Genomic DNA, 11,176 nt, shown 5'->3' on the forward strand with positions numbered 1-11,176 from the left:
AGGACCCCACCCCTACCTGTCCCCTGATAAACCCCCTGGACTCCCATGCCTATCCAATTGCTGCCTGTCCCCTGACTGCCCCTCCACACCACTGCCCCATCCAACCCCCCCAGCACCTTGTCCCTTGACTGGCCCCTGGAACCCCCTACCCCTTCTCCAACGTTGTAATCTTGTGGTACTGACGTGTTGTAGTTTCATTTTATATCGGCTTACAGGGCGGGAGTGGCGGGGGGCACCACCATTTTGGGCCCCACCAAAAATTATACAAACCTGCCGCCTATGGTCAGGGCTGCACCCTGCCATGCTGAGCCGGTGTCTGTGCTAAGCTCGGCATCAATCAGGTGACTCTGGGAAGTTCGGGGTCCCCAGGCTCCCACAGGAGGGTGAAGCAGGTCACCCCTGGAGCAGGTTAAAGCTGCAGGGTGACAGTGGGGTTGCTGCCCCTGTGAACAGCTGCTGTAGCACCGCCTGGGCAGGACAGGGAGAGCCAGTTATACCCCCCCCAGCCTGTATCGGGGAATGGGAGCGCTCACACCCTGGGGACCCACCCACCAGAGATCTACGGGGGGGGGGGGGAGAGTGGCACCCACACACCCAGGATCTTGTAGGGGGGGACAAGGGCATCCACACTCCGGGATCCTCTGCAGAGGGATGGACACCCACACATCCAGGATTCTGTATGGGGGGCAGAGGTACCCAGACACCTGGGCGGGGGATGGGGGGCACCGAAACATCCGGGATCTTACCTGGCAGGACAGCGGCGCCTGCAGCTCGACATGAGACGGGGACGGGGGAAGCAGGAGCATTTTCCAGTTCCAGGCTGTCCCCGTCTGGCCAAGGCACAGAGCTCACAAGCAGAGTTTAAAGCTCCAGCTGCCAAGCTGCAAAACAAGCCGGGCTCTGTGGCTGGTGCCTGTGATCCCAGCTCCTGGGGAGGCTGAGGCTGGCGAATCGCTTGCGCTCAGGAGTTCTGGGCTGCAGGGGGCTGTGCCGTTCGGGTGTCCGCACTAAGTTCAGCATCAATATGGTGATCCCAGGGAAACTTGGGGTCTCCAGGTTGCCTAAGGAGGGGTGAACTGGCCCAGGTCGGAAACAGAGCAGGTCAAAACTCCTGTGCCTATCAGTAGTGGGGTTGTGCCTGTGAGTAGCACCTGCAGCGTAGCCTTGGCAAGACAGTGAGACACAGTCTCTTTTAAGACACCCCCCCCCCCCGCAGAGCCTGGAGGGGGGATGGGAGCACCCACACGCTGGGGATTCTGACTTGGGGGGAAGGACGCCCCCTGCAACACGGGTCTTGAAAAGCGGAACAGTGACACCCACAGAGCCTGGATGGGAGCAGGGGAACCATTCATGGGAGCTAGTTCATGGGGTGGGGGACACACCCATATGCTCCGTTGCACCATTCTTAATGAGAAGAACGGGGGCATCCGCACAACACGGATCCTTAATGGGCGGGGGGACACCCACACACTCCACTATTAACCAGGAGGGACAGGGGCACCAGACACCCCCAGTAGCGTGGAGAACACCCACATCCACCGGATCCCTCATGGGGGGTAAGACAGAGGGGATTGTAATGGGGCCCAGCGCACCCACGCACCAGGGATTGTTAAGGGTTGAAGGGACAGGGACACCCACACACACTGAGATCACATCATTGGAGGAACGCAAACCCTCCACAGAAGGACCTGGTCTGTCCCATGATGGCAGCCCAGCCTGGGTGAGTCAAAGTCTCTTTTTATATAGCCACGCCCCAGAGATCCTGACTAGGGCGAGAGAGACACCCACCCACCAGAGATCCTTAATGGTCTAGGGTGCACCCCCACACCAGGGATTCTTATGGGTGTGAGGAATGGAGACAGCCAGACACACTGAGATCACTTCCTCCCAGGAGCCTGGGCCAGACAGGGAGACACAGTCCCCCTTTACAGATCTGCCAGACAACCTGCCTCCCACCCCCTCCACACAATGTTCTTATCTGGAGGTGAAGCCAGGGAAACCACATGGAGGATTCTTATCTGGGGAACTGGGGGGACCCACTTACCACCAGAGATTCTTAAGGGCAGGAGGAACAGGGACTCCCACATCTGTGGCATGGGGGTGGGTCGCCTGCTGGGATCATCGGGGCATATTTCACCTCGTCAGCTCCCTGCCATTGCCTTGGGGGCCCCTTGTTCGCTGCCTCTGGTACCCAGTTTAGCCTCCTTCCTGAGGCTGAAACGCTTTGATCTATCTAAGGTCTGTGGGATCAATACGTGTCATGGTGTAATTCTGTGTTATTCGGGGGTCAGACCAGCTGAGCTAATGGCCCCTTCTGCCCTTAAACGCCATGAAAACATTTCCCTGGTTTCTCCTTGCGCCTGACAGACACCACGGTGAGGGGCCCAATAGAAGATCCTGGACACGGCGCTCTGGCTCTTACGTTACTTGGGGACGTCAGCGCTTTCCTAGCAAAGCTGCTGCTAAAGCGCTGGATTTGGGGAATGGTTCGGCTCTGATTCAGAGATCTGCCTGCGGGGTGTGAACCCGCCACGGGGAGCGGGAAACGCAACCAGCAACGGGAGGCATTGGCTGAGCTCCGGGCTGCCCCCGTGTGGCCAAAGCTTAGAACTGAGCAGTGGAGTTTAAAGCTGGCACTGGGAGGGACCTGAACACGCGGGGCACGAAGTCTCCTGCGTGTAACGCTTGTTGGGTGGGCAGCTGAGCGTAGCTGATTGCCGGAGTTCAGGGCTGCACCCCGGGGTGCTGAGCAGGTGTCTGTGCTCAGGTTGGCCTCACTATGATGGTTTCTGGGAAGTTTGGGGCCACCAGTCTCCCTAAAGGGAGGGGAGCCAGGCCAGGAAAGGAGGCCGGCAAAACTCTGGTACGAATTGCCAGTGGCACTGACCCTGTGAAGAGCCGCTGCAGCCCCGCCAGGGAGAGCTGGTCTCTCTTTGTGCAGCCCCCTCCATTCCTCAGGACAAGGGTTGTGCTCAAAGATCTGTGCCCCGTGTTTTTACCTCCGTGTGAAGCGCGCAGAGCAAATAACCCTCAGCGCCTCAGCTCAGTTCCAGGCTCCACTTCCACTCGCTCAGGCAAGATGGTGCAGAGCAGGGCCGGCTTTAGGCCTATTCCACCAATTCCTCCGAATAGGGCCCCGCGCCTAAGAGGGCCCCACGTCCAGTGAGAATCCCTTCCCTGGATAGAGGCGCCTTTTTAATTTTTACTCACCTAGCGGCGCTCTGGGTCTTCGGCGGCACTTCAGCGGCGGGTCCTTCAGTGCCGCGAAAGACCTGGAGTGAGTGAAGGACCTGCTGCCGAAGACTCGGAGCACCACCCAGTGAGTACAAGCCACGCACTTCCGAAAGCCAGTCCTGGTGCAGAGGAGCCCCTGGGTGGCTGTGGGCCTGGGGAGGATGGCTTTTGATTTTTCGGCCTGACCGCTAAGGGCAGCAAGGCCAAAAGTCAGATGGCCGGCTCTCCCGTCCACCACGCTCATCAGGAGCCCTTAGTCGACAGGCTCGGAGAATGCGGGCAGCGTCCCCCACTACCTCTCACATGCAAAGCGAGCGCTCTGCCGCTTGAGCTAATTCCCCGCAGCTGGCCTGACTCTCAGGCACCGGGAAAAAAAGGCAAGGGCTCTGTGGCCTTAAGCTGGACACAGCCTGAAATGGGGAGGGGGGGCGCTACCCAGAGCTGGGGAAGGGGGTCCGAGTCCCAGCCACGCTCCTCGGCACAAACACCAACGCTCCCTCCCTGGAGTGTGTCTGGGCTGAGAGTTAGCCCCTGAAACAAGCACCAAACTTCAGAAGACAACGCAGGGATAGATCACTTGACGATTGCCTGCTCTGGCCATTGCCTCTGAAGCGCCTGGCATCGGTTACTGTCAGAAGACGTGATAGTGGCCTAGATGGACCATCGGTCTCACCCAGGAGGGCCGTTCTTATCTTCACCACTTTCCTCTAACCCAAGCAAAGCCAGGAGCAGGCCCAGCTCAGCAACTCTAGCAGGCTCCCTGGCCCCTGGCCCAGCATACAGCAAAACGACCCTGCCTCCGCCAGGATAGACAGCCACCGACTCCCTCTTCCAGACCAACGCAGCCCTTCCCCGCTTTGGCTGTCTCCAAGCTGCCTGCGTGCTCTGCTCTGCTCTGCTCCACGGCTGCCATGCTGCCTGAGATCAGGAGGCTGCGAGGTCTCACGGTCTCAGCTGAGCTGGTATCGCATGCCACCCCGCCCATCTCCTCATTCCCTTCATGGACCCCTGGGATGTGAGTAATTCTGTATTTGAGTGGCTCTCCCTCCCGGCCAATGAGCTTGGCGTAGACTAGCAGGGAGGGAGGAGGAAAGGGATTGTGCTCCAGTGAGAGCTCAGAAAGAAAGGTGCAGGTCCCCCACTAGAGCCCAGCACAGCAGAGCACAGCAGAGCAGAGCAGGCTGGAGAATGTGTGTCTGGGTCTGACTACTTCTCCCATGCTCTTCCATTTGAGCTAACTTCCCCCAGCTGTCGCCAGCCTCCCAGTCAGCGCAAGGGGGAGAAGGGCCGGGGTGGAAAAGATTTGTGCTCCGCAAGGGCTGGCCTTTTGGGAGGCCAAGCGGGGAGAGGGATGGAGGCCACTGGAGGAGCTGAGCTGGCTGACTGTCCATGGCTTCTAAAAGAAGGGCAAGAGAAGGTCCCTGCGGCTGCCTTGCCGCTGGAGAATGCGGGCATTGATCCGTCTGCCTCTCGCATGCGAAGCAAGCGCTCTACCACTTGAGCTAATTCCCCTACCTTGGCTGACAGTGTCTTGATCCATTCATTCGATAACGGAGGCCACATTGTTCCCCGCGCCAGCCAGTGACTCCTTCCAAAAGGGTCAGGCAAGAGAAGCCTTCTTGCAGGCCGGCTAGCTCAGCTGGTTAGAGCATGGTGCTAATAACACCAAGGTCATGGGTTCAAGCACCATGCTAGCCACTGTAGTTGTGGGTGGGTGGTTTCTCCTCTTTTGGCTGACTGCTAGGGGTGGCAGAGGCCAAAACCAGGTGGGCCGGGAGCGGGCAAGAGCCCTGCTGGGCGCAGGCGCCGGGCAGGACGAGGTTCCGGAAGCCTCCCTGGGCTCCTTGCTCCAGCTGCTGCCTGAGAGGAACTTGGAGACAGGTGAGCCCGGCCGTCTCCCTTCCAGGCTCATAGGAGGCCAAGCTTGAGCTGCCCGCCCGCGAAGCCAAAATCACAGGCCTGCCGGCTCGCCCCCATTGTCCACAGAGGGTTGACCTGATGGCCCGAATTCTTGCCGGCCGCCAGCTCCACCCAAATGGACCCGATGCCGGATCACGCTCCCCAGCCCAAGCCACAGAGGAAGGCTTAATACTCGGCACCCCAACCTAGGGGAGAGGCTTCACACTCCGCCAGCGCAGGGTGACCTTTGGGACTTCCCTGGACACCATCCTCCCACAGCCAGACCCCCCAAGCCCACACTCGAGCCCACCCCTCCGACAGGAAGGAGCAGGAGGACCACTCCACCCAGGGGCACCACCACTCGAAGTCAGCTTCACTTGCTTTCTCTTCTACCCCTTTCCTCCCAAGTTATGCACGCCTCCCTCACGGGAGCCGGCCCTGGGAAGACGCAGGCACGGCACTCTGACTGGCGCAAGCCAAACGCCCACACCGAGAGTTTAGCACGGGCTCTTGAGGCACTGGAGGAACCCCATGCAGACGCACTGATGGAGCTAAGCTTTACGGCCAAGGGCCCTACCTGTGCACAAAACCAACTTGCTTGTGAAAAGACTCCTCTTTTGGCTCCCCTTCCAGACTTCCAAATGCCTCCAAATGGGAAAACACACACAGGCTGGGGCCAGGTGAAAAAGGGGAGAGGCCAAATCTCCAAGTTAGCCGCACTGACAGGCCAGGCAGTGTAATGAGGGAGTCACCAGGCCGGGGGGTCCCATCCTCCGTGGGAACTGGAACTGCCTGGGCCAGAGTGGGGCAGAGCTAAGGAGAGAGCAGGAGCCCGAGAAGAGCTGGGGAGCAGAGCTGCGCAGGTGTAGTGCCAGAAACTGCTCCCTGTAGGACTTTGCTACCTGCAGCAGTTACTGAGACCTCAGGTTGTTCTTATTTGCTGACTTGTCCCAATTTGCTAAAACTTGACAGTGGTGGGGGATGGAAGCATAAAGGCTTCATCCTCCAAACGACCCTGCCTGGTGTCCATCTGTATCTATTACCTCTTAATACCGGATTGTAAAAAATAGAGTGAGGTCATTTAAACATCATTTATTTTGCAGCTTCATTTAGGCTGTGGCTACACTTAGCACCTCAAAGCACTGCCGCGGCAGCGCTTTGAAGCGCTAAGTGTAGTCAAAGCGCCAGTGCTGGGAGAGAGCTCTCCCAGCGCTGTCCGTACTCCACCTCCCTGTGGGGAATAACGGACAGCGCTGGGAGCGCGGCTCCCAGCGCTGGGGCTTTGACCACACTGGCGCTTTGCAGCGCCGCAATTTGCAGCGCTGGAGAGGGTGTGTTTTCACACCCTGCTGCAGCGCTGCAAATTTGCAAGTGTAGCCATGGCCTTACTGTGCTAACAATGTAGCATCCTGACACCGATACTTCTGCCCACGTGCCCTGTGGGTTGGATTCATTTTAGTGGGACACGGGACATGTGGAGGATAATTTAAACTCTTAATTTCCTTAGGGTTTCCCTTTAATATACTTCTATGCTGGTGCAATTTCTGACCATTGCACGTCTATTGTATTTATTACAATAGCACAAGTAAGTCACACAAGTGACAAAGTCTAAGGGCTTGGCTACACTTGCAAGTTAGAGCCCATTAAAGCAGCCCCGGGCGCCCTAACTCCTGAGGTGTCCACACTCGCAAGGCACATGGAGCACCTGGGCTCTGCAGCTGGAGCGCTCCTGGTAATCCACCTCCATGAGAAGTATAAAGCTCGCTGAGCCCTGCTGAAATACCCGGGCATCAGTGTGGATGACGTGTTGCATCACTGCACTGTGTTTGGCCTCAGGAAATGTCCCATAATCCCCTGAAGTCAAGTGCCCACTCTGGTCATTGTTTTGAAATCGGCTGCAGGCATGCGGATATCCCCTTTCAAAGCTCCGTTTCTGACAGCCGGCTGCTTATCTGCTCTGGGACAAAGCAACCATCAGTGTGGAATGCTGCTGTTGTGAGTGTGTATGAGGGGAGGTGGGGGTCTGCTGCTGTCCGAACACACAAGACAGCATGCTGACACACTCTCAGCCCCCCAAACACACTGTCACTCCCCCCACGTACACACAACACACTCCCTGTCACACTCCACCCCCGTCCCCCATTTGAAAAGCACGTTGCAGCCACTTGCACACTGGGATAGCTACCACACTGCACTGCTCTCTGTGGCATTGCCAGAGCTGCTAATGTGGCCACTCCAGTGCGCTTGCAGCTGTCAGTGTGAACACACGGCAGCGGTTTCCCTGCTGTGGTTTAACTCCCAGCGCTCTACCTCTGAAAGTGTAGCCAAGCCCTAAATTTCCCAAACCAACCGAACTCAGTAACTGCCCTCCACCACCACATGCAGGGAGTAGGGGCACCGTGGAGCACACGCCGCACTTACTGGCTCAGCCTTGTGCATGCTGGGGTGGCCACCTCCCCATTGATGAGACCTGGTCCCACCATCTCCGCGGAGCTCCAGTCTGCCCTGCTGCCATCCCTGTCTGTGTTGTCTTCTCTAGCAGTTGACTGGAAGGTGAGCACTGGCCGCATGCCATGTAGCTGTGTTGTCTCGAAGGGTGAAAGCAGGAGGAATGGTGCCTTCATAGCCCACCTAATATTCCATAACATAGTTAAGGAAAATATTTCTCAATGAATTCTCAGTAAAAGATCAGAAGCAGCCAGTGTCCGCATCAGTCTACGAGCATTGGTATATTCTTGAAATTTGTCAGACCAACCTAACTAACACCTAACACACATTTGAAGTTCTTCTTTTCACACTGTTGCTCATTCTCAGGTTCTGCTTTGTCTCCAGACAGATCCATTCTCTTTCAGGACGGCCTTGCTCTTTCTGTCTGTTTCACTCGCTGAGGTGTCGGAGTAAACACTCCCCTTCCTTCTATTCTCAGACACACACTAGTATTAACTGTTTGCTACTGATGGGTCTAGAAAGCATTTGTCAAGTGGAAGATGCCGTTTCTGGGGGATTGCTCCCAAGATCCAGTACTTTGGGTTCAAACGTCTCCCAGCTTCCTTGGTGAAAATAACACCAAGGCTTTGTTGCAATATACAAGAAGAAAGGAGTTTTTCCACCCCAGATGGGACTTGAACCCACAATCTCTGACTTAGGAAGCCAATGCCTTATCCATTAGGCCACTGGGGCCCTGAAAAGGAATGGAAAGAGGGATGGAAATTCCCTGTCAGGATTGCACATTCCTCACATTCATTCAGAAGCCAAATACCCATTTAATGGCCTTACAGAAACGTCTGCATCCCCTGGCAGCGAGGCACCTGGGCAGGTCCCTGACAGAGCTGAGCACCACCTTTCTGCCAGCCATCTTTAGAGAAGAACCCCACCCTAGAGTCACCGCTCCCTCCTTCAGCACCTCCACGGCTGTGGCTCTGAGTGACAGTAGGATGATTAGGGGGCGAATCCGGGGCTGGAAGGGGGTAAGGTCGGCCTGTAAGGAGTAACCAGGTGGGGCAGACCCAGGGGGAGGCTGTGGGCTGCTAGTCGGTTGTTGGGATCTGAGCTCTAGATCAAAGCTGCACATTGACCTGACACCACCCAGGGTTATAGGGCCGACATAGTGACCCCCTTACTGGCCTCGATGACCCCCAAACCCTTGTTACTAAGGGCATTGAGGAGTCTCTGTCCCTTAATAACTTCTGGGAGCTCCCCAGCAGGCTGCGGGCATCAGCCACTTCCTGCCTCACAGGTTAGACCTAGCCCCCGCTCGCTTGCAGGCCCAGTGTAAGAAGCAGGAGGCCCGGTGCTGGCAGAAGAGGGTTTTGATTAATCGACCTCTGTGTGATGGGCACAGGACGCTTCCACTCAGTAGCACAGCTGGGGGGGAGCGAGGGGAGCAGCTAAGGGCGTCAGGTTCCTCCGGTGGGGGTGTGGAGCAGCCGTTCGTTTTCCTGTTCGCACTCCTCTGCGGTGTGAAAATCGGGAAGGGGAGGCGGAAGCCCCACTTCCCTCCCGTAATGACGCCCAGTGGGGGAAGCCAGGACAACAGGGTGGGGCGGCAAGTGGTGGCCAGACTCTCCCCGCCAGGGTCTAGTCTAGCTCAGGGTCCAGCTCAACCTCCTCCCCGTGCCACTGGCCCCCAGTCCCCTTCCACCACCAGGTCAGCCCGGGCACTAGGGCAGGAACAGGGTGAGGCAGCAAGTCAAGCTGAGCAAGGCAGGCAAAAGCGAGTCTTGTCTTCATGGGCCGCTCACAATGACGTCCTTTTTGTGTGCAACTGCTGCAAAAACATCCCCGGCAGAGAAGCAACAGGCCAAAATGTTACCATACAGCTGCCAAAGTAGCTCAGTTGGGCGAGCGTTAGACTGAAGTTCTAAAGGTCCCTGGTTCAATCCCAGGCTTTGACAGGCCCTTTCATCCCTCTTTGTGCAGGGGTGGCTTGTTTTCTGGGAGCACAGTGGTCCCTGCACCCAAGGTGAGTCCCTGAGCTTGGGCTCTGCAGTAAGAAAAGATATTGTGGGCTTCTGCCCCTAATTGGCTGGCCTGACCTTTAACAATGAGGGACAGGAGCTGTCTCTCCTAAGTGAGTTATTGGTGGACCCAATATGGCAGGAAGAGAGTGCTAGAGGGGGTGCTGGGCAGTGACAGGCAGGAATAGAGGATGAAAACTCTTCTGTGCAGCTGAGGGAGGGCAGTGCCAGGGAAGGGGCATGTGTGAAAGTGGCCATGTGGAAGGGATTTGGGGGCCCAGGAGGAGGCACTTGATGTTCAGTGTCTTGGAGCAGCTGGACTTGGCCAAGGTGGGTGTTCAGGAAATGCACATTAACAACTCTAGGGTAGCTTGATGGGCAGAGGGTGATTGGGGGAAGGGCCCATCTCTCTGGTCCTCCAGGACATGGAAGAATGATGGGGCTGGAGTCTTGTTCTTCACATTCGCAGTGCGAGTACAGAAGGGGCTGGAGCTCCGACCAGGGAGAGCATTACTGGTGGCTTTGTGCTCCATGGCACTGGTTACTGCTATATTAGTGTGTATGGTCCCCAGGTAAGGCATGAAAGGAAAGTTCTATGAAGGAACTGGCTCCCTTCTTCTAGACCGCACGGTGTTTGGTGTCGGGGGGGATTTCAATTGTTGCACCGGCCTGAGGACTTCTGGTCCTGTTTTCCCGACCGTCAGAGGAAACTCTTCTACGATGAGCACTACCTGGTGCAGGTCTGTAGCGAGGTCGGCTTAGAGAACGTGTTTCTGCACAGTGAACCAGTGGAGGGTGAGCAGTAACCTCCTATTCCTCTGACCCGAGCTCACACCAGCCGCAGAGGGGATACACCTTTCTGCGGGGACAGGCCAGGAGTCGCATTGACCGGATTTACGTGAAGGAGAGCACGTCGACAGCCCAGTGCAGGGTGGTGCCAATGGACGGTTTGGATCACGCAGCTCTCACCGTGTGCTCAATGTGGGCAATTCCCTGACCCAGGGCAGAGGATATTGGAAGCTGAACATCCAGAGCTTGCAAGATAAAGGAGCAGGGGGGCGAGGCCTGGCGGTGTTGGCAGAATGGGAAAGCATCAGAGGGTCCTATGGTTACCAGGGGGATTGATGGGAGTAGGTGAGGGAGGAGTTGGCGGCTTTGTTCCGGCGGTTGGGGAAACACCACAACATTAAAGAAACCAACAGTGCCAAGTCCTGCAGCGTCACCTGTGGGATTTCCACAAGAGCATCCAGGCAGGGGAGCCAGTCAGTGTGTGACTGTACGATCGGATCAAGCGACAGCTGCCCGAGTTCCAGGAGATGAGGCTGCAGCTGGCCAACATGAGCAGGAGCACTGAGTGAAGGGAGGAGCAGCCTCCCCTGACATTTTTGCAGCCTGCAGGGAATGGAGACAAAGCAGGGGGATGCAGGGACTCAGGGCAGGGCCCGCGGATCCGGTAGAGCAGGACCACAGTCGATGGAGGAGGAGAGAAAGTCCCGCGAGAGGAAGCTGATGGTGGGAAGCAATAAGTGCAGAGTGCAAACCAGCCAGCTGAGAGTCACAGGGGTCTAGAAAATGAAACAGTAGCA

The 11,176-nt window shown here is 57.0% G+C and overlaps 2 non-coding genes across 2 annotated transcripts; one reads left to right on the forward strand and one right to left on the reverse strand.

The window, feature by feature from the left end:
• Positions 1 to 4,858: 4,858 nt before the first annotated feature.
• TRNAI-AAU lies at positions 4,859 to 4,932 on the forward strand. Its single transcript has one exon. It is a non-coding gene; the product is annotated as a tRNA-Ile (tRNA).
• Positions 4,933 to 8,240: 3,308 nt separating this feature from the next.
• On the reverse strand, positions 8,241 to 8,313 carry TRNAR-CCU. The gene has a single exon. It is a non-coding gene; the product is annotated as a tRNA-Arg (tRNA).
• Between the last annotated feature and the right edge of the window lie 2,863 nt (positions 8,314 to 11,176).

Source organism: Mauremys reevesii, linkage group 12 (genome assembly GCF_016161935.1).
Source record: "Mauremys reevesii isolate NIE-2019 linkage group 12, ASM1616193v1, whole genome shotgun sequence".
Lineage (NCBI taxonomy): Eukaryota > Metazoa > Chordata > Testudines > Geoemydidae > Mauremys > Mauremys reevesii.